At 39.2% G+C, this 24914-nt stretch overlaps 1 protein-coding gene across 2 annotated transcripts in view; it reads left to right on the forward strand.

Moving 5' to 3' along the window:
• The window catches only part of ELP4 (elongator acetyltransferase complex subunit 4), a 147447-nt gene that overhangs the window by 90389 nt on the left and 32144 nt on the right, over positions 1 to 24914 (forward strand). The gene's annotated exons all lie outside the window — the stretch shown is intronic.

Raw genomic sequence — 24914 nt, forward strand, 5'->3', positions numbered from 1 at the left:
GTTCCCATTCCTCTAGTTTGGTGTTGTAGTTAAGGCATCTGGTTAGAAACCAGGAGACTGTGCATTCTAGTTCCTCCTCAGTCTCCTTAGATTCATTTAGCCCTAAGAACAATGTTGGATTCCTACCTATACGGTCCACTCTGCCGTTCCGGTAGTGGCCTGCCAATTCCATAATTTGCATGCAACGGCTCCAGTACCATCTTTGCCAGACCGTCACGTGCACCATTTCCCCCTAAACACTTTGCTTTTTTTTTTTGCTTCCACACATGCGTAGAATCTCACATGCATGAGCATCCCCTTGTGAGATTTTGCTTTCATGCATGTGCAGGAAGCAAAATCATGTGAGAGGACACACGCATGTGCGCATGCATAATGAATATGCACATGTGGGAAAACATGGTGGTGCATGAGCAGTGCACTGGAATCAAGGTAAGAGAAGCCCACCCCTGCCTAAGAAGGAGGCAATAGCAAATCACACTGGAAAAAAATATTATCAAGAAAACTTCGGATATTTGTCCAGGAAATTTCTAAGATTGGACACAATTGAACAGAAGAAATATGGACTATTTTAATGTTCTTCAGTTGTCACTGTTCACCCACTTTTAAAATGGAATTGTGTGTGCCAAATGAATTTTATATGACAGGAGAAAAACTTGGGCCATCCAAAACAACCTTTTATGACTGACAGCAAAGCTCAGTTGTTAAAAAAAGTGGAACTACCACAGATAGAAAAACTATTTATGTAATAATATAGATTTATATAATTGGAGAACTAAACATTTGTTCTGAATAGCCCTAAAAGTGTTAGTTTGTAGCAAATCGCTATTGTGAGTTATGCTTATTAATTTGACAGCCATATATTTTTGTTTTGGACTGTTATAGGTTTGTTGTTTTTTTATATTCTTAAGATGTGTGCTGTCTGGTGATTTGTTGAGATGAGCAGCTGCAGAAATTGAATAAATAAATAATTCAGATCGAATTGTGATGACACTAAAAGATTCCAACCTAAAAGAATTACAAAATAATTAATTTTTAATTTTTTTATTTGGATAAATCATAAGCATGACTTATGTTTTTGCTTTTATATATTGCTGTCAGGGACTTCATGTTGTATATGTACCATACATGCATACATATTCATTTCTTGCTTTCTTTCATATGTTGTATATAAAATATGAGTTCACCAAACTTGAGCAATAAAAGCTACTGGGTTCAGATGATGTTCATTCTACATTATTTCCATACTTCATTGAATTGTTTTGTCAGATGCTGTCAAGCCAACCCACCATTGTTAAATATAATCAGACTAAATCAATTTGTCATAAATCTTTCTATGAAAAGAAACAGAATATGATTGAAATCAAGGATTTGAATTCATATCATAAAAAAATTACCTATTAAAATTTGAAAAACATTATTTCAGAAGTTTGGAATAATTAAATGTTGAGATTATATTTTATTAATAGTTTTGAATTGCTTGTTTTAAGCCACCATAATTTTGATTAGAATAGAAAAAATTAGTTCTTTATTTACTTTGAAAATAGATAGCATACCTATAGAGAATAGAGAAGCATTGTTTTACTTGAAAACTATGATATCACTGTACATTGAAATCTGTATTTTCTATCAGTTCATCACTTCAAAATTTACAATGCTCTTTTTTTTACACACTAATGACCAATTGCCTTGTTACAGACTTCGAAAGCTCAAAATTGTATATTCAAGTATTCCATTGGCCCTATGGGTTAGAGAATCACTTTTGCAGCAGCTGATCATCTGAACATACTAGACTTCTTTATGTGTAGATGAAAAAAACAATATTTCATGTATTATTTATTGATTGCATGCTTACTAAGGTCAAGCTATTTTTTTCTGAACCAATATACAGTATTTTGAGGCTACCTAATTTTAGAATGTAGACTAAGAGGTGCATAGAATAGGAAGTACTATGGAAAGCAACAGTACAGTGATCCCTCGATTAGCACGGTCTCGATTAGTGCGAAACGCTACAACACGGTTTTTCAAAAAATATTAATTAAAAAATACTCCACGGTTTTTTTGCTATACCACGGTTTTTCCCACCCGATGACGTCATACGTCATCACCAAGAGTCACTTCTCTGTCTCTTTCTCTTTCTTTCCTGTCATTCTCTGCTTCAATCATTTTCTCATTTCTCTTTTTTCCTCCCCTTTTTTCTATCATTTCTCTCTCTCTTTCTTCCTCTCTCACACTCTCTTCCTCCCTCTCTCATCTCTTTCTTTCCTTCTCTCTCTTTCCTTCTCTCTCCCCCCCTCCACTTGCCCACGAGAAGAAAAAAAGCAACCTCTGCCGGGCAGCTCCCCTTGTGCCCCCGCTTTGTGCCTGCCTCTTGTCCCTCTCTTTTGGGGATTTTTTTTTCTTTTCTGTCTGAGTGCGTCTGTGTGAGCACGAGAGAGGGAGTGCGTGTATGTGTGTGTGTGTCTGTTGCGGCTTGGGCTGGTCGGCCTCGGAGGCGGGAGAAGGCGAAGAGGTAGCAAGCGGGGAACCTGGCGGGGTGGATGGCGGCGGCGGCGTGTGTGTGTGTGGTGGCCGCCTTCAGCTTGGGGTCACCGCCGGCGTGCTCGAAGGATGCGCCGCCGCCCGCCTTGGAGCCCTCGAAAGCCTCGTCGTCTTCTGTGCTCTGCTCGCCGCTGCTCTCCAAGCGGGGCGCAGCGGCTGGGAGCGCGCACCTTTTCGCCCCTGCGTGGATCCTGGCTAGCCGTCGCGCCTCTCTTGAAGATGGGGAGCCTGGCGACGCGCTGTTTTCCCCCACCGAGGACAATCGGGGTAAACTCTTTTGGTTGGGAACCAACCGGCCCGGTGCTCTTTTGGCTCTCTTGGGGTTTCCCCTTTGCCTGGGCAGCAGGAAGACCCAGGGAAGGTTCCTTTGGCCGCCCAACAGCTGATCTGCTCCGCAGCGCGGCAGCAGCGAGGAGCCAAAGATGGGGTTTCCCCTTTGCCTGGGCAACGGGGAAACTCCATCTTCGGCTCCTCACTGCTTCCGCGCTGCGGAGCAGATCAGCTGTTGGGCGGCCAAAGGAACCTTCCCTGGGTCTTCCCCCCTGCCCACACGCAAACTCCACCATCTGCGCATGTGCGGCCATGAAAAAAAAAGGGCGCGCATGCGCAGATGGTGTTTTTACTTCCGCACCACTATAACATGGAAAATCGATTAGCGCGGGAGGTCTTGGAACGTAAACCCCGCGCTAATCGAGGGATCACTGTATTCTGTTTTGCTGTCATTCTCTTCCTTATCAGCACCTTTGAATCAGAAAGAAAGTGGCTCTCCACTGGTAAGGAAACAGTATGGTACTTTATACACAAAAGAGAAAGGATTTGCAAAAATAAAAATTCTTTGGAAAGTAAAATTTGGCCATAGACATAGACATTATTTCTAAGCAGGGATGGTTTCCACCTACTCAGAAGGACTCTCCAGGCCTGCACCATAATATTTGCTTGTGTTTTGTACCCCTCCCCCCAACTTCCAAGAAAATATGGATGTTTTCAGAAGGAAGGATATTTGGGGGATAGGAGTACTGGAGTAAATGAACTCTTAAGGAATCCTATGGGCAGCTTCCTCTGCTACAGGTCAAATACTCTATTTTTAGCACTAGAATAAATACTTAGAAGATGTATATTTCATTTTACAAACCTGTTTTCTTGTCAGTCAGTAATAAAATACAGGTCTCATGCTTCAAAGCAATTTGCCAAATGACGTCTATGTAGTTATAATAGTGTCTTTGCTGACAACCCCTTAGTTTTTTGGCACGGCATGTCAGTGTCCCCTTAGCATCTGGAAGATTGATCCCATGCTGAGCAGTGTAGATAGATGGAATTTGTCTGTTGTTTTTTGTGGGGGATTTTTTAAAATCGTTTTCTATATAATCCTTTTTTTATGCAGTGGCCCGCTGGTAGAAAGTTAGTCAGCACCTTTATCCTTCAACCAGAGCTTGTTAGGAAGATGGGCTAAGAAAAGTATGGACCCTTGACTAAGGTTTAACTAAGTAAAGCAACAGCAAAAGAGGCCTGCGTCATTTTTACCTTCCATGTTCTATAAACTGTGGAAATAGTTCTGTGAAGAAAAGAATGAAGAAGCTAAGCAGCAAGGCACATAACAATATCCAAAACAGAAGCCTGGTGCTCCTGTCTACAGTAAACACTGGACATGTGTTGAAGTCAAATTTTTAGGCAAGCAGATTGTTAAATCCTGCAAATTCTGTAATGTTCTATAATGTTCTGTATCTGGGTTAACTTGTTAAACAAGAGTTGTTAAGCAGAATTGAAAGAAACCATAGGCATTGTTTACCTGCTTCCTATTGGCTGCTGTAGAGGGCGCCAAAATGGAAGAGCTGTCAGACGCCGGCTGTTGCTGAGGGAAAGTCTTTAAATAGCCGAGCTACTTGTCTTACGCGCTTCTTCTGTAACTCGCGTATACAGTGAAAGTGTTTTTCCGCTCGCTCAGAGCCTGTAGAGAATAAAAGGGATTTTATTTGGAGACCGTGTTTCTCGGTTATTTCATTGGCGACGAGGGTCTTAGCGGTGATTTTTTTTTAAGGAAAAAATCGACCCCTTCGCTTATTCAACCTCCCGAGTTGTTTGACCCGGAAAGGTCAACTTGGGCAGCCTATATGGCTAAATTTGAGATTTTCCTGGAAGCTGCCAGCCTACATACGGCTGAGGACAGCAGGAAACGCGCTTTATTTTTGAATTACTGCGGCACGCATATTTTTGAATTGGCCGGGACTTTGACAGATCCCGAACCTCCTAATGCTGTACCCTGGGCTACTTTACAAGAGAAATTGGCTGCCCATTTTAAACCAACTAAGCCGCCCATAGTTTATAGGCATCAATTTTCCCGTATGTCTCAATCAGATGGGGAATCTATTAACCAGTTCGCGACCAGGCTCCGCACTATCCTGGCGAAATGTCAATTTGACAATCCGGAAGCCAGATTGACGGACGCCCTCATTTTTGGGATGCGAAACGTTACCATAAGGAACAAGTTACTGGCAACTGAGAGCTCCACATTACAAGACGTGATTAAAGCTGCTCAGACAGCTGAGGTAGCTGAGGCTGCGGCAGCTGATTTAAAATCCAATGACAAACTGCAAACTGTTTTTAAGATAACAGACTCTCAGCGTCCCTCGGCTCGCCGCCTACCTGAAGTTCAGCTCGCCGACTATGAAGACTACAATGACCACTGCTGCTACCTTCGAGGACCACCAGAACGACAAGCCAGGTCAACTTTTCCTGCCTGCGCCGGATGCAGAGGGCAACATCAACGGTCGCGCTGCCCCTTTAAGGACGCCTTCTGCTACAGATGCGAGAAGAGAGGCCACATCGCCGCCGCTTGCCGTGCTGCCTTGCCAGATGACAACTCTTCTCCACAAGGTCAACAGCCTTCCTTTCCTGCTCCCCGAGCCTACCGTCCTTTCCGGCCACAAGGACGGGGTTTCCGCCGCCCTTGGAATGCCAGAGGTAACCGCTTTTTCAGTGGTTCTACAGTTTACCCTCCTGCCCCTAATAAAATTGTTGTCCCCATCCTTTTAAACCATCAGCCGTGCCATATGGAATTGGACACTGGCTCGAAATATACACTAATGCCCTGGCATAAATTACATTTGTATATACCAAGTTTGGCACGGGACGATTTGCAACCTTTGGACATTGCTATCAATGACTTCCAGGGTCACCCAATTAGGATTTTGGGTAAAACCAGGGTTCCTATTACCTTTAGAAATGTGAACCATGTTCTCCCTCTGTTAGTTGTAGACGGGGCTAATCATTCCCTTCTAGGGTTGGACTGGATGGCACCTTTGGGATTAGCGGTAACGGGTCTTAACAAATTGACATTTTCTACTGCCCCTGATTTTGTCACTGAATTTCCTGAGGTTTTCCGTCCTGGTCTGGGTACCTTTAAAGGACCTCCTATTTCTTTTTCATTAGACCCTTCTGTTCCTCCCGTTAGATTAAAACCTCGCAGGGTACCCTTGCCCTTGCTGAGTAAGCTAGATGAACAATTAACAAAACTTCAAGCACAAGGTATATTGGTTCCAGTGGAACATGCACCCTGGGAAACACCAATTGTAACCCCACTGAAGCCAGATGGCTCCCTACGAGTTTGTGCGGATTACAAATCCACTATTAATAAGGCACTACAGCACAACTCGTATCCTATTCCAGTGGTGCAACAGCTGTTACACACCTTGGGGTCTGGGAAAATCTTCGCGAGGCTGGACCTTGCACAGGCTTACCAGCAATTGACAGTGGACGAAGCCACTGCCTTATCACAGACTATTGTAACGCACAGGGGTGCTTTTAAGTGTACGCGCCTGCAATTCGGAGTGAGTGTTGCTCCTGGTATATTCCAGCGGTTAATGGAGCGCTTATTGGGGGGCCTTGATGGGGTGGTCCCTTATTTCGACGACATTTTAATTTGTGGTGACAACTCTGCCCAGCTGCACAGTCGAATTAGACAGGTACTCACTAGATTGAGAGATAAGGGTCTGCGGCTGAAACCAGAAAAATGTGTGTGGGGGACCCCTTCAGTCGAATTTTTGGGATTTCGTATAGATGCTGAGGGCATTCACCCCACAGAAGAAAAAGTTAGAGCCATTAAAGACGCCCCTGCCCCAACTTGTAAAGCAGAGCTGCAAGCCTTTTTAGGGCTATTAAATTTTTATGCTGTTTTTCTAAGACAGAAAGCCTCAGCAGCTGAACCCCTACATAGGCTCCTCCATAAAGGGACAGATTGGCACTGGGGTGAGAAGGAACAACGGGCATTTAACATGGTTAAAGATCTTTTGTCGTCCCATAGCTTAGTAGTGCAATATAGCTCAACCCTCCCTGTGAGACTCACATGCGACGCTTCTCCGTACGGGGTGGGCGGTGTGTTGGCCCATATTTTTCCTAATGGGCAGGAGGCTCCAATTGCCTATTTTTCTAGAACACTATCTGGGGCTGAGCGCAATTACGCGCAGATTGACAAGGAAGCTTTGGCGCTGGTAGCCGGGGTGAAAAAATTTCATCATTATCTGCTAGGGAGGCCTTTTCAATTAGTTACAGACCACAAGCCTCTCTTGGGTCTGCTAGCCACGGGACGGCCAACTCCTCCCTTCATGTCTCCCCGTATGTCCAGATGGGCTATTTTCCTAGCTGCATATGACTACCAGCTCATTCATAAAGGGGGATCTGCTATTAATCACGCAGACGGCCTTAGTCGCTGTCCATTGGGACAGAGAGTAGAAGACCCAGCGCCCGCTGCAGAGGTACTCCTTATCGAATTAGATAAGTCTCCTGTGGTCACTGCCAGGCAGGTGGCATTGGAAACCAGGCAAGATAAGATTTTGAGCAGAATTCTGAATTACATTTTAAAAGGCTGGCCAGCAAATGGGGACGATCCCTTAATAGGTGAATTTAAAACAAAGAGGCTAGAACTATCAGTTATGCATGATTGCATTCTCTGGGGGGAAAGAGTGGTTATCCCTACTGCCCTGAGACCGCGGGTTATGAAAATGCTACATGAGGGACACCCAGGGGTGGTGAGGATGAAGGCATTGGCAAGGGGGTATTTGTGGTGGCCAGGCTTGGATAAAGAAATTGAGAACTGGGTGGCAACATGTGGCCAGTGCCAAGAAACGCGGCCAGACCCGCCTAAAACCACCCCTGCACAGTGGGACAGTCCCCAAGGGCCATGGTCTAGGGTGCACATTGATCTGGCTGGACCAGTGGGGAATCATATGTTTTTAATCCTGATTGATGCGTATTCAAGGTGGCTTGAAATAGTGCCATTAACATCTACCACATCATCAGCAGTAATACATGTATTAAGGAAGTTATTTACAACACATGGGTGCCCGGACATATTAGTCTCGGACAACGGGCCCCAATTTACATCTAAGCAATTTGAGGTGTTCCTAGCTGGGCTGGGGGTCCGACATGCACTTACCTCGCCCCACGCAGCGTGGTCTAATGGAGCAGCAGAACGTTATGTTCGAGTGGCCAAAGAGGCCATTAAGAGGTCAGCTCCAGGTGACATCCAGGAGAGATTAGACACGTTCTTGCTGACCCAACACATAACACCTAGTATGACCACTGGGAAAAGCCCTGCTGAGTTGCTAATGGGGAGAAGGTTAAGATCAACCTTAGATAGGCTGCACCCCTCCTACATCAAATTAAAACCGGACAATGTACTAATACCTGAGCGTGCAGTGGCCGTGGGACAAAAGGTATATGTTAAAAATTTTGATGCAGGAAAGCATTGGGAAAGTGGCATTGTGCAAGACCAAACAGGAACCCGGAACCAGTTGATTGGGACTTACCTGGGGGAAATAGCCACTCCAGCGCTGCCTCAGCTCTGCCATCTCCTGGTCATGGGAGCAACGCGTCTGCAGGACGAGAGGAACCATCTTCGTCGGTGGACACACAAGTCATGAGCGACCCTAGACGGTCAGATCGGACTTCGCGAAGACCCCCTCACTTAGAAGACTTTGTTACTTACTTGACCGAATAAAAATCTGTAAAATCATCCAGAAGGGGGAGGGGTGTTAAATCCTGTAAATTCTGTAATGTTCTATAATGTTCTGTATCTGGGTTAACTTGTTAAACAAGAGTTGTTAAGCAGAATTGAAAGAAACCATAGGCATTGTTTACCTGCTTCCTATTGGCTGCTGTAGAGGGCGCCAAAATGGAAGAGCTGTCAGACGCCGGCTGTTGCTGAGGGAAAGTCTTTAAATAGCCGAGCTACTTGTCTTACGCGCTTCTTCTGTAACTCGCGTATACAGTGAAAGTGTTTTTCCGCTCGCTCAGAGCCTGTAGAGAATAAAAGGGATTTTATTTGGAGACCGTGTTTCTCGGTTATTTCACAGATAATTAAAAAAAAATAGTTCACTGAAGTTGATTAGTTTTTATTTGGGATCACGTGACTGGAATTATTCCTTCCTTCCTTCCTTCCTTCCTTCCATCCATCCATCCATCCATTTATTTATTGAATTTCATTCTCCCAATAAACATATTTTTAGTACCTAGATATTGGAATGCATTATTTTTTTTAAAAAGCAATTTTTTAACAAAACTTTCATCATTTGTGATTGCATAACTCCCTTTTGTAATAGGATTGCTACAATGTTTGTTAAATTCTGTGCTACTGGCTTTGGGAAGGGAGGATCCTTTTTAGAAAGATTAAGAATTTCCTATAAAGAGACTCAACTGTTGGCAGCTATTTTGTACTTAGGAATTCTTAGGATAAGCCAGTTGATGGAATTTTTAAAATTATCTCCTCCCACAGTATATATCATTCTTTATGGCCTTAGGGGCTGACAATAAATACTAGGTGTTGATTTTCCTGGAGTTTTGTTATTTTTTAATATACTACTATTTGAGGGTAAAGGTGGTTCAGTGGCTAAGACACTCAGCTTGTTGATCAGAAAAGGTTGGCAGTTCGAATCCCTAGTGCCACGTAAGTGAGCTCCTGTTACTTGTCCCAACTTCTGCCAACCTAACAGTTCGAAAGAATATAAAAATGCAAGTAGAAAAATACGGACAGGTGGGAAGGTATCAGCATTCTGTGAGCCTTTGGCATTTAATCATGCCAGCCACATCACTACGAAGATGTCTTCAGACAGTGTTGGCTCTTCAGCTTTGAAACAAAGATGAGCACCGCCTCCTAGAGTCAGGAACAACTAACACATACTGTATGTGCGAGGGGAACCTTTACCTTTAAGCATAATTATGCTTTAATTATATTATATTATATTATATTATATTATATTATATTACGCATAAGCGCAGCAGCCTGCCTACTACCCCTGTCCTGCTGCCCTCATTTATCTATATTTAGTTTATATTTATCTTTATACCAATAACTGCTATCTTGTATATATTTTGACAAATAAATAAATACTTTTATTTGAGGGTAGGATCCTGTATTATAGATCCATGAACTAAGCTGATCATACGAGTCAGCTGAATTCATATATATGTGCTGATACCTTTAAAAAAGATTCTGGCAAAACAGGTGATATTCAGTTAGCTAAAATGAGGTGCAATCATGAGCAGGAGCAGGATGTATGGCAGTTTTGGAGAGGACTTTCAAAATTTTAACATATTGTATTATTTCATTCATTCTCTGTGCTTCCAAGAAGCTTGGGAGCAAGCCATTAGAGCATTGTCCTCCATCCAGTTTTCTATTGCCAGTTTTCAGAAGAGAATAGGAATTACATGATACCTGTTTCAATTGTTGATTTATAAACTGAAATAGACTTTTTAGAAGAAAATAATCCCTTTTTAGCTACACCTAAAATACCCACCTGCAATGCAGGCTTGGCACAGGTCAAAACCCAGATTTCAATAAACAACCAAAATTTTTTTTTTAATTGCTTCTCAGTAATTGCACCAGTGGTTTCCCATTCTATTGTATTCATAGTTATAGAAAATAAGGTTTTGTTTTTTAAAAAATATGACATCATATTGTCATACTTGTCTAAACTTACTCAATAAGCTCACTGGAGTGCCATTCTTTTATGCTACCTGTTTGTGCAAAAGACCCTGTGTGGAAATTAGGTAGAGGTAATCCTTGAGTTATCACCACAGTTGAGACAATTTCTCTTGCTAAGCAAGGTGGTTGTTAAATGACTTGCACGTGGTTTTATGACTTTGCTATGATTGTTAAGTAAATCATTCTGGGTTGTTGATGAATCATGTGGTCAGGGGGCAATTTTGGTTTCCCTGTTGACTTTGGTTGTTGGAAGCGGATTGGGAAGGTTGCAAATGACCCAGGTTACAAATGACCCAGGAGCATTGCAATTGTCATAAATGCATGCTTGATACCAAGAGCCCAAGTTTTGATCATGCAACCCTGGTGATGCTACCCCGGGCTTAAGTGCGAGAAATGGTTGTAAGTCACTTTTTAGTGTTGTTGTAACATTGAACAGTCACTAAATAAATGATTGTAAGTCAAAGGACTACCTATACATAAGGTAATCATTTGGAAATAAAGAGTGTCTCTTTCAAACAGCTGGGTTTTCTAAAAACATGATAAAGAAATGGGTTCTTCTTCTCTGATTCCTTTAATCATATACAGTGGTACCTCTACTTACGAACTTAATTCATTCCATGACCAGGTTCTTAAGTAGAAAGGTTTGTAAGAAGAAGCAATTTTTCCCATAGGAATCAATGTAAAAGCAAATAATGTGTTTGATTGGGGAAACCACAGGGAGGGTGGAGGCCCTATTTCCTCCCAGGAGATTCCTAGAGAGACCCCACAGAGGCTTCTCCCTGCTCGGGTTTGTAAGTGGAAAATGGTTCTTGAGAAGAGGCAAAAAAATCTTGAACACCCGGTTCTTATCTAGAAAAGTTTGTAAATAGAAGCGTTCTTAAGTAGAGGTACCACTGTACATAGAACAGGAGAATAATTATGATCTGGTTCATTGAAACTTTTGAGAGAATATATATCTTTATAGAATAAATAGGAAACCTCTCAAAAATGAACAGATGGAACAATGAATAGTGGCAAGTTATTATTATAGGTTGGTTTGGGGAGTGGGGTTTTTTGTTTGTTTGTTTGTTTGTTTGGTGGTATCCAAACTACTGGATATTAAATTTCAGGAAATTAGAGCTTCAGCAATTTGGTCTTAGGCTAGTTTGTGAATATAACAGCTAACTATCTAGAACCGGGCTGTCAAACTCATGGGTCGTGGCCAGGATGCATCACACACTGGCCACACCCAAGTCTGGTTTAGCAAAGAAGGAAAAGTCATGATAAGTCATGTGACATGACACTGCCATGATGACATGAGATTGATCTAGAACAACCAAAGGGGAATTTTTAAAAAATGTATAAGCAATTAATCAGAAAGAGGAGACCCACCTTTAGATTTAAAGGAAAGCTTGGGATGCTGATCTTGATAAACCCATACAAGAAACAATTGGCAAGCATTGCAAAAACTTCAGTGGAAAATTACACATGGTTGGCACTTAACTCTAATTATACTGGCACATATTGTATGTCTTAATTATTCTTCCAAATGTCCGATTGTGCAAAATAGGGTATTTCTTTTCATTTGAGGCAATAAAGCTATAAACTTTCAATGTAGTTTTGGAGGCAGTAAGCATCATTATTATACAAACAATTGAATGTTAATCATGGTGAGTCTTATTGTACTTATTTAGGGAATTAAATCCCAATCTTAAAAAATAATCAATTTATCAGCTACATAATTTTAGCAGCTAAAATAATTGCTCAACATTGGAAAATATTACATAACTTAAATGTGAACGTGAAATATGAATTAATAGGGTCTCTTCAATTGCTACATTAGAATAGATAATAGGTAAAATTAAAAGAATAAAACAAATTATTCAGTTTGGGCAGACTTTATATTTTATTTCAATCGTAATAGATCAGTTGTCAGCATTTTAGGCATGCCAGAAATAAGACTATCTGCTTTTTAGCAGATCTTTTTAATATTTTTTCCTTTATGCATTATGGATTTATATCAGTTATTTGATAATGTTTGTTAATCATAATACAATAAATTAAATTAAAGCACATCCAGAAAATAATTGTTTAAAATAACAGTAGAAGTGAATCTAAATAAAAAGTCATAACATAGCCTTTTGGTTTAGATTAGGTTCCTAATGTTCTTACTCTAATTTTTGTATCTATAGCCATTTATAAAGTGTGTGTTGTTTAATACATTTTAATATACTTTTTCTGAATATGCAAATTTGTCAAAAGTTGAAATGAATTGATTGGGGGAAGTGAAGGGAAAAACAGAGAGATACCCAGTCCAAGCTAGATTTTATACTCAGCATGTCATTCATTCATTCATTCATTCATTCATTCATTCATTCATTCATTCATTCATTCATTCATTCATTCATTCATTCATTTATTTATTTATTTATTTATTTATTTATTTATTATTTGGATTTGTATGCCGCCCCTCTCCAAAGACTCGGGGCGGCTCACGTTGAATTGGGGTAGAGATAGGATTTTTAAAAATTTAATAATTTATGTCTAATAGTTTACTGTGATATTCTTCATTTTTTACTCATAAGATACTAAAAAGCATCAGTGCTTTGTGAAACTTCTGTATAAAAAAAAATTAAATTGGTGCAATTTGATACATAAAGAAAAACAATCACACACACAATTCTCCTTGTCCCTGGAAGCCAACATTTACTTAAAAAATAAACAACTAATAATTTGCTATCATTTGATGGTAATCAAAATCTGCTTTCTATGATGATTGTTTCTGTCTGCCTGAGGTTAATTCTTTCCCACTTTATTTGGTCAGTCTGTCAACATGTTCGTTTTTTAAAAAATAAAATCTTTTAATTGAGCTCAAGTGCCTATCCAAAGGCAGTTTTTAAAAATACTGATATTGAAATATGCATGCAATAAAATCTTTTTTAAAAAAATGTTGTACGTACTAATTGTTTAAAAGCCAATATTGATTTCCCAGGCTTTTTGTAGGCAATTTTTATCATTCTGTTGGTCCTCAAAATCTACTGATTTACTGTAAAACACTTCAAAAGATATTTTAATTACCTTGTTAAGAGAAAGTACTGTATATGATGGCTCTGTGTCCTGCTTCCTGTTTGTCATCACAATTTGCATAGACAAACAAATGTGTGTAGCAGTTTGAATCTTAGATTAATCATGATAACCTAGTAATGGATGTGTCTACTGATACCTCTATAAGAAGCAAAGCAGTTTAGAGGATGGAAGATGAAAGCAAATGTAGCTTTCTTCCTCAACAGAGAAAACTATCTGGAAAATTGCCATTGTTGTGTCTTCAATAAATGCTTTTGAGGCAACTACCTCAACCCTGTCAAAAGAGTGTGTGTGTGTGTGTGTGTGTGTGTGTGTGTGTGTGTGAGACTGCAATAGGCATGTGTTGATTTATACTCGATTCTTAGATTTTTTTCTGATGAAAATTATTTTTTGTGAAACAGCAGTTAACTCTTTTTAACAGTTGGAAGAGTACAGGTGAAACTTGAGGAATTAGAATATTGTGCAAAAGTTCATTTATTTCAGTAATGCAATTTAAAAGGTAAAATGTAATACAGTGATCCCCTGGGTATTGCGATCCCGATCATTGCGAAACAGCTATATGGCGATTTTTCAACCCGGAAGTAAAAACACCATCTGCGCATGCGCGCCCTTTTTTCTATGGCCACGCATGCGTAGATGGTGCCGGGCAGATCAGCTGCTGGGCGGCTTCCCTGGGTCTTCCCTCTCTTGCTGGCGGGAGGGCGAGCGGCGGGGATCAGCGAGGAGTTTGCGTGGGCGGCAGGGAAACCCCAGCGCCGCTTCCCAGCTGAGTCCTGAAGCCAAACGCGGAAGTTCGCTTCAGGACTCAGCTGGGAAGCGGCGCGAGCGAACGGCGTGGGCGGGCGAAGGGCGGGCGAGCGGCAGCGAGGAGTTTGCGTGGGCGGTGGGGAAACCACAGCGCCGCTTCCCAGCTGAGTCCCGAAGCCAAACGCGGAAGTTCGCCTTTGCCTTCTGGCTTCAGGACTCAGCTGGGAAGCGGCGCGAGCGAACAGCGTGGGCAGGCGAAGGGCGGGCGAGCGGCGGGCGCGCGGGCAGGCAGGCGGCGGACAAGCGGCGGGCGGACAAGACCAGCGGCGGGCGCGGCAGCAGCGAGGAGTTTGCGTGGGCGGCGGGGAAACCCCAATCTTCGGCTCCTCGCTGCTGCGGCGGAAGTAAAAACACCATCTGCGCATGCGCAGATGGTGTTTTTACTTCCGCAGTGCTACTTCGCGAAAAACCGATCATTGCGAGGGGTCCTGGAACGGAACCCTCGCAATAATCGGGGGACCACTGTACATCTGTAAAAGTTTCCAGAGTCTGTGTTGATTTGAGGAGCTATGTCATCTGCTAGTGTTGGTCCACTGTACTTCATCTACTGGGAGATTTTGGACCACTTCATGCTTCCTTCCACAGATGAGCTTTATGGGGATGATGACCTCATTTTCCAGCAGAACTTGGCACCTGCCCACACTGCCAAAAGCACCAAACCCTGGTTCAGTGAGCATGGGATTACTGTACCTGAATGGCCAGCAAACTCTCTTGATCAGAACCCCATAGAGAATCTATATGGCATTGCCAAGAGAAAGATGATAGACATGAGATCGAACAATGCAGAAGAGCTGAAGGCTGCTATTGAAGCATCCTGGTCTTCCATAACACCTCAGCAGTGCCACAGGCTGATAGCTTCCATGCCACACCGCATTGAGGCAGTAATTGCTGCAAAAGGGGCCCAAACCAAATACTAAATACACATGCAGGCTTATACTTTTCAGAGATCCGATATTGTTTTATGTACAATCCTTGTTTTATTGATTATATATAATATTCTAATTTTCTGATATTGTGGATTTGGGGTTTTCATGAGCTGTACCCCATAATCATTACAATTATGACAAATCACAGCTTGAACTAGCTTGTCTTGCATGTAATGAGTCTCTCTCTCATATATTGCGTTTCACCCTTTAAGTTGCATTGCTGAAATAAATGAACTTTTGCACAATATTCTAATTTTTCAAGTTTCACCTGTATTACCTAGCCAGTTCAATCTGGATCCATCAATCCAGTGGTTGAAATAGTTAATATCTTCCTGGGCTTCTTGGAACAAATGTCATACTGCTTTCTGGCATTAAGCCTGTGAACCTACTCCAGTTCTGACTTCTAGCTACTGAATCAAATATAAACTTACTTCTACATGGGTATTTATTTTATTTATTTTATTTTATTTTATTATTTGTTTGCCACCCATTTTGTCACAAGGAGTCTTTGGGCAGCTTGTTGTTTCCCAATAGGGACACTTCTCAATCTGCCACTTCTACATTTCTTCTCATATCCCTTTTGTATATTTAATTTGGATACCTCATTTTGAAGGGAATACTAGTAGATAATATTCCAATAATTAAAACACACACACATTCATTCAAAGTACTGGTTTTATACATAGGAAAATAGGCAGGTTTATTAGGTATGTTCACCAGTGTGTGTGTGTGTGTGTGTGTGTGTGCAATAAAAACGTTATTATTATTATTATTATTATTATTATTATTATTATTATTATTTAGATTTGTATTAGATATATATATATAGATGTATTAGATATATGTAATAATGATATTACTGTAGATATTGAAATAATAATAATAATAATAATAATAATAATAACAATAATTTATTAGATTTGTATGCCGCCCCTCTACGAAGGCTCGGATATAATATAAATATCTAGTGAACAGCATACTTCTTTTATTTTACGCCATTCTAATTAATTTTCTAATTAATTTTTACATTTCCAGAAAATAATTGTCCATATTACTGCTTTACCCTCTACATGGGACTACCTTTAAAGAATGTTCAGAGACTGCAGTTAGTGCAAAACGCAGCCACATGAGCCCTTATGGACCTTTCAAGATATACCTATATCTCAGCATCACTCCACGAGCTGCATTGGCTACCGATAGGTCTCCGAGCACAATTTAAAGTGTTGGTCATGACCAATAAAGCCCTACATGGCTTAGAACTAAGTTACTTATGGGACCATCTCCTGCCTCATAAATCCCAGCAGCCAGTTGCCCTTCTCCAGATCCCATCAGCTAAGCAAAGCCTTCTCTGTGGCAGCTCCAGCCCTTTGGAATCAAGTCCCTCCAGAAATTCGTACCGCCCCCACCCTCTTGGTCTTTGGTAAGGTTTTAAAAATTCACCTCTGCCGGCAGGCTTAGAACTGTTGAGCATCGGAATCCTGCTCTGGCCACATCTGTGATTGTAATTGAAAGAATGTGGATGATTGTTTTTTAAAAATTAGGGTTTTTAGATTAGACAAATATTAGTTTTAACATTTGGGTTTCTTAAATGTTTCTTATTGTATTTATTCCTGTTTTGTAAGCCGCCCTGAGTCTACAAAGCACGGCGGCCTAGAAATCCAAATAATAAATAAACAAATAAATATTATTTAAGAAAAGTAAGGATCTCTAAGAATCTCTATATAACATATAAGCTTCTAGTAACATAGAAGTAATTCTATCATATGCAAATCAAACTAGCTATTCCTGTTTCAGATTTCCTTTAATACATTGTTCTGTATGATTTCATGATAAACAGATTATTCTTTGAACAAGAATTAGAAATAGAGCTGCCAGGAAGAACCTTTGGTGTCAATGTAGTTCCCGCCTCGTGTTTTATAAGAGATTTCATGGTTCCATTGTGAAGAGTGGATGATTTAAAACGTGTTACTAAGATAAACTTTCCCATTGTCCTTAATGAGTATGGGTAATACTGAGTGACAAGTGCATTAGGAATGACACAGAAAGAGCTGTTAGATTTGTCAGAGCATATAACTTCAGGCTATGAAACCTGATGGCTTTTTCTGGGAGTATATTTTTGTTGATGGACCAACCTGGTAATTATTCACCTAGGTTTTTTGTTTCTTGCAGCTAGAACACTTGATGGCTTTTGTGCAGAAGAAATTATAGATCAGATGGCAAAATTATCTTGATAATCAAGTCAAAATATTCAATATCAACTAAATTTGGTAAATGAAATTACTTCAGTTAATCTTTCCTTTATTAAAAATATTTATGCTATTGTCAGTTTAACTAGAAGTTCTGCCATTTTACAAATAAACTGATTTTAAATATATTTCTTCTTACTTGATTGCCTACCAAATTTTGCCTCTATATAATTTCTTGACATTAATAATGACTGAATTCATGTTTGCTTCCACGCAAAAATTTCCCAAGCTGAATTTTGGAGTTAGACTATTATGGCCCACTATCATAATTGCGAACCACTAATATGCCTCAACCAAACTGCCCAGTGATTCAAATTACATTTGACAATTCTCTTCTCTTTAATATGCCTGAGATGAAGATAGAATAGACAATCTCCAAAATGACATAGCATTTTCCCCATGTTTGGCAGGATCCAGATTAATCTTGATTTAAATAATTTCTTGATTACTTAAATCAAGAGAGTTTTAAGCTTGTAGATAGAAGCAGGAGCACTATATTTTAACTTTCCCATGATTTTAATGTATATTTCATTTATTTTATTTATTTATTCAATCAATCAAATATATATGCTTAGATACACACAATCTCACACACACACATTTCACTAGAAGTTAATCTGGGCAGATAAAACAATAACATAAAAGCAATCATTATAGAAACAATCAATATAAAATATAAATTATCATTATTAAAATATTATTAAAACATAAAGTATACAAACCACAAAATCGAGAAAGTATATCAAGCACATCGACCACAATAGCTGAGCCTTCTTTAAATGTTGCTAGTTTCTTGACAAGAAACTTCCTCCCAAGTCTAATAACATAGCTAGGTCTTTATGTACTTCCTAAAAAACCCGATTGTGTTTACTTAACTTGAATGGACGAGAACCTTCTATAAGGTAGACACCTTACAAGGGTTAAATGCTGCCAGCTCTATCCAACTCATGCAGGCCAGTTGCAGCGGCAGTGCTCCGCCCACCAGTCCAGATATCAGTCATGTCCTGCTTCCAGTATTTGGAATACTGTGTTCCGTTCTGGAGACCTCACCTACAAAAAGATATTGACAAAATTGAACGGGTCCAAAGATGGGCTACAAGAATGGTGGAAGGTCTTAAGCATAAAACGTATCAGGAAAGACTTAATGAACTCAATGTGTATAGTCTGGAGGACAGAAGGAAAAGGGGGGACATGATCGAAACATTTAAATATGTAAAAGGGTTAAATAAGGTTCAGGAGGGAAGTGTTTTTAATAGGAAAGTGAACACAAGAACAAGGGGACCCACTCTGAAGTTAGTTGGGGGAAAGATCAAAAGCAACATGAGAAAATATTCTTTTAGTGAAAGAGTAGTAGATCCTTGGAACAAACTTCTAGCAGACGTGGTTGATAAATCCACAGTAACTGAATTTAAACATGCCTGGGATAAACATATATCCATCCTAAGATAAAATACAGAAAATAGTATAAGGGCAGACTAGATGGATCATGGGGTCTTTTTCTGCCGTCAGTCTTCTCTATTTCTATGTTTCTAGAATATAAAGTTGTGCAAAGGTATTCTATCACAACTTGCACACAGGATCTGTCTGAGGCAGTATCACACTATCCAGCAGCTGGGCAAAGATAAGATAGTTATAGAATCATCAGGCCACTGAGTCATCCAATCACTGAGCTAATCCAGAATGCCAAAGGAAGATGTGTGATAAAGAAAACTTCAAAGTTGTGCTAAGTAGGCAGTGATTGGAAAACATAACATTTTATATTTTACTTCCCCCCCCCCCTTAAATGCTGTTAGCAGCATTGTAAACTAAGTAATTTAATAAATAGTAAAACGAAACACCAGGAAACTATAGATAATGAAAAGGGAAGATGGAGTCTTGGTTAAGAAGGATTTTTAAAAAAAAATATATTGCAAATTCCATTTATCTCTTACGTCCCCACTAACACCAAAAATAGCCATGGTATATGGTGTTCTTCTTTCTCAGAGCCTCAAATGACTGGTATGATCAGAACATGGAGACGCTGCACAACGTAGCAAAGCAATGCTGACTTAGTCTGTGTTAAAGCAATGGGAGAAATAATCATTCTTCACAGTTAGTAGTATCACCATGAAATATTGCTCCAAATGGGATTTATTTCATGCTTGATCCATACATCCCAAGATTTCTTCCACTTGCACTCAAGCTGTTATCCTTTCTGTTTCATTGCACTAATGAAGATTTAATTCTGTGAAAAGATCAGTCAAGGCTTTAACAGTGTTGCCAACAAAGAATCCAGGAAAATCCCCCAATGCAAGTAACCATTCTAATCCATTAGATGTCTTGGAGGAGATCTATTTTAACCACTTTGGCATCCCTGCAGAGTTTTCTGCCAGCAATAAAAATAAACCTGACTAGAAAGTAAGCTGTCCTTGACAGTGGAGCTTACATAACTCTACTATTAGATCAACAACTTTACTAGAACAGAACATTGAAAGTGCACAGATATAAATCAATGTGACTATGTGGTTATGTATAATTTGCTATTGATTTCTGCTGTTCTTGGTTGCCATTATGTGTTTTTATATAATATCGTTTATCTGTGAGTTATAACCTTATATGACCAATCCTATAAATCATTTTTTTTTAAAAATAAATAAACCTAGAAGTATTTTTTTCCTTCAACTTTATCTCTGTGTACCATTACAACAGCTGGGGGGGGGGGTTTGTTGAGTGTTGAGTAATACTTACTTCCAACCTGTAGTATTATAACTTAGACCTGTATCAAATGACAATTTTACTTCAGCAAGATCTTTCCACTGTGGAATGACATAATCATTTATTTATTTATTTATTTTATTTGTCAAATTTATATGCTACTCATCTCTCAGTGCAAGTCAACATAGAGTGGCCTACAATATAATAAAACATATGGAAGAAAAACAATTATAAAATATTAAAAAATTAAAATTACAGGAGATTGAAAAAAAATAGGGTTTGGAGCGGAGAGATGGTGGTGCCTTCTCTATTACTATGCTAACCACCTCCAGCCAAATGTCAACCCATATAGCCAAGTTTTAAGGCATTTCCTGAAAGCCAGAAAAATGGAGACAGACCTTCATCTCCTGAGGCAAGATGTTCCAAACAGGCGGTCTGTAGCAGAAAAGGCTCATTTTCACTCATGGAAGTGAACTGCTGGAATACCAATCTAACAAATAAAATGGAAACATATAAGGGCAGACACAACTTAGCTTCTGTTACTATAGCCCTGTAACAGTGAACCTATGGCATATGTGCCAGAAGTGGCACCCAGAGCCATATCAGTGGGCATGTGAGATCATGTCCGGCACCAATGCATGTGCAGGCCTACTGATTTTCAAACCTTCTGAGTCTACTGGGAATTGGAAAACAGACTGTTTCCAGCCAACGGAGGGTGGAAAGAACAATTTTGTGCTCTCCCCAAGCTCCAGACCTTTTCTAGGATGCCTTCCTCATCCCCCAAATTCCCTCAGGAGACCAGAAATGGCCTGTTTCCCAAATTAAAAGGGACCATTTCTGGCCTTTGGAGGGCCTCTGTGGGGAGGGGAAGGCCATTTTTGCCCTCCCCAGGCTCCTAGAAAGGCTCTGAACTCTGGAGAGAGCAAAAAATGAGCATGCCATTGTGTGCCTGGAGCGGGGGAGGGGGGTGTCACACGTAAATACACAGGGGGCGCATGGAATTATGGGTGTGGGCACACACATGCACAACCCCCCCTTCTCCCCCCCTTTTGGCATGTGAACCAAAACATGTTTGCCATCACTGCTATAGCGCATCTCAATAAAAGTAGTTTTAGCCTTCTTGTGGGATTGATTTACTGCTCTGGTCTTCCTAGTATCTGTGAGACCACCTCTTCCTTGTTATGCTTCAGTGAGCTGCTTCCAATTGTTATCTCTGTAATCTCATTATCTTTAATGGCCCCTGTATTTGTGTCAAGATCATCTTCCTTAATCACTATAGTTTATCAGAATACCCTTAACTTAAATAGGTTAAAGGACTTCACCTTGAGTCTGATATCTAACAACAGATCTTTGGAATTCACATTTATACTAGGTGGTTGCATAAGGGGGAGCTGTTTTAATCTGTTGTGTCTTTGTCAGTGTTGACTCCTGAAAACTGCCTGGACTAGTCCCTAGCAAGATTTCAGAAGTGGTTTGCCATTACCGCCTCCCTAGGTCTGAGAGGGAGAGAAATTGGCGGCTCAAGGACACCTAGCTAGCTTTGCACCTAAGACAGGACTAAAACGTATAGTCTCCCAGTCCAGCCAATACCTTAACCACTACACCAAACTTAATCTTGGTATTTCATTTTTTTTTAGATAACACAAAATCAATATCTATCTTTTAATCAAATCTATTAATTTTAAGATTAGGATTAGAGTATACAAATAGCAGATACTACAAAATATGTGTAATTCTTTATGGTATTACATTTCAGTTAACACAATATATTATTACCAGAAACTGCTTATGTTTTGCCAAATTAAATGTTACCTGTTGGCTGTTTTGGCTCAGCATTAATCCTTTATGGGACCTAAGGCCCTTCCTATTTCCTATAGCAGTTGGATCTTGCTTGAAGACCCTATCTTCGTTACATTATCACCATTCTTTTATCATAATGTGTGAGTAATGTCTTTATAGTTGGTGCTTTTAGAAAGAAAATCTTTGTGAGGCATATATTATGAATTTCAATGGGTGCCAGAAAATTGATTTTTAATATGCTCATTATGTTTCTGAGTCTGCTAATTCTTTAAAGAAATGAAGAAAAAAATAATGAAATCATGTTACACAGGTACTTAATTTTTTTTATCTGAGGTACTATTCTGGTAATTAATGCTTATTTTATGCAAAACTAGACTATATCTCTTACTGGACACATTACTGTCAAGAAAATATTACTTGCTTTAATTATCAGTAATGAAGCAGGGATAAGCTGCTCACTTAGATATAATGTATCTAATGACCTTTTCAGCTAGGGGTTGTGATGAAAGGTATCAGTTTCCACAAATTATGTTTCATTCAGTTTCTGGCTTCCATGCAGATTAATTTTTAAGAATGATTTTTAAAGTTGGAAATAAATTGTGTTTGGTGTTTAACAGTGATTTAATGTCTTGCTTTTAGTTCGTAATTTTCTCACATTTAAATTAATCCAGATCCTATCTGTATCAGCAGACCTATATGTAAACAGTTAAATACAAGTTTTTAAAATAAGTATGACTGAATATCTTGGATAGCATTAAGTATGGATACAGTTTATGAAACGCAAGATTCCAAATTTGCAAACAGGCAACATTTTACAACTCTCTGAAGGTTCCAAGGCAAAGAGTTCTTTCTATTAAGGTACTACATTATTTTATGTGTTCATAAGGTATAGATATCTGATGAATCGCTTTGTAGATGAAATGGAGATTTACTGGTCCTTAAGTATAAAAGTTTTTCTACTAAAAAATCTAAGCCTGAACATCTCCACAAAGTCTGATAAATCATTCTGGCTTTTGTTAATTAAGGTTAAAGTAATAGGGACGAAATTACATTCAATAATTAACTTCAGAATATATGTTTATTGTAGATATGAATCTTTGAATGTAAATGGTTATGTTTACATCCTTGAGTCCTTTCAGGTATAAAACAATCAAAACTACTTTGTTTTATTCTAGACTTCTATTTTTATCTTGGATGAAAATCTCTTTTATTATTTACTTCCAAAAATGATTATCAGTTATTATTTGCTGTTCAGGGTTGCAAACTTAAGACAGCTTGAATAATAATTAAGTCAACTGAATAAATAAATATGTTTCAGTAAGGTAATGTAACTTATTTGTGTCTGTTTTCTGGATATTGGCAGACACCTGCTTTCTTCTTAGGAACTGCTTTGAGCTAGTTTGACTGTATATTCAGTGGCTGTGGTAGTCAGTGGGAATGAATAGAGAGATGGACAAGCATTGCCAAAATACATCCCCAGTGATCTGGAGTTTTACTGCTGACAGTTGGGAACAGATGGTAGACGATACAATATTTTTGCAGCTTGGCAGTGATCTGTTGATTCAAAATATTTGTGAACCCCTGGGGTTAAAAAAGACAAAAAAAAATGGCAAGCAGACAAGATATAAGTTGAAACTCTGTTTAAAGATTTCTGCATCATCTTTATTTTGTTAAACATCTTGGCATATTGTTCACTTCTAAAACAATTGCATTTGCATATCTATGATGTTAGCCATGTAAGGCTTATGTTTAGATGAAATAGCAGCATAGAAAAATAATTTGATCTTTTTTTAAAAGAAATAGACATAATGGGTAAAACTTAGTTTAAGCAGGGATGTGGTTTTCATTATATATTCTTAGAAAGCAATAAAAAACCTTTATTATATTATGACTAATATTTTCATAGTAGTCATTGGTTTTGGCAGGTTCTCAAATTGGATTAGGCTGCTTTAAACCAATTCTGTAGCTTGATAAGAAGATGAACCTTGAAGAGTACGCATGTACAATTTGATGCTGTTGAATATTGTAGACACTATGTCTGTCAGAAAGGCTATATTCATCTTTTGTTTGCTCATAAATGCCAGACTGATGGGAGGTGGATAGCAAATGAATGAAATCAACTGACTCATAGTCCTGCATTGAATATTTTAGGGAACTTCTCTAAATCAAAATGCTTGCCATAGATGAATATTAATCATTGTAGAAACCATTCCACAATTAGAATATTGCACACTATAATTTTGCACTTAAAACAGTTCAAAACCTACAAACTTATAGGTGTATTCCTTTCAGAAAAACAGAATTAAAGGAAACTTGGCTTGAAATTCGTTGCAATTTTTCATTTGTTGCTTGAGAAATGTCAGTTCTATAATTTTGGTATGATGGCGATGGTGACACAAGGGAGGGGAGATGGTGCGTCTGTTCATGTACCAGCGAAAGCATCAATCATAATTTCAGACTTGGACCCCCAACTTGAATTTGGCAGCCGGTGATTCTTTTCAGTTTGGATGATATGAAATTATTATATTATTATAAGTATCAGAATACTACATTTTGACCAAGTAAATATTCTGTTCTCCCTCCCCTCCCCTCTGTGTGTGTGTGTGTGTGTGTGTGTGTGCACATATAACAATAACTTATCTTAAATTTAATGTAATATTTATCTGAAAGAAAGACCAGGGGTTTGTTTTCTTCAAAAAAACTTTAAAGTTTTTTTAGCTGAGAATATAACCAAAAAGCTTTCTCTAATTGGTATTGGTGAAGATTGTCTTTTAAATAAAAAGAATAATTCAAATATCTGGAAGATGTAATAACAACCACACCACGTGCATTTTAATTTTATTTATACAGTAGTAATATGGGAGG

This window comes from Erythrolamprus reginae, chromosome 1, assembly GCF_031021105.1.
Source record: "Erythrolamprus reginae isolate rEryReg1 chromosome 1, rEryReg1.hap1, whole genome shotgun sequence".
In the NCBI taxonomy this organism is placed as follows: Eukaryota; Metazoa; Chordata; class Lepidosauria; order Squamata; family Dipsadidae; genus Erythrolamprus; species Erythrolamprus reginae.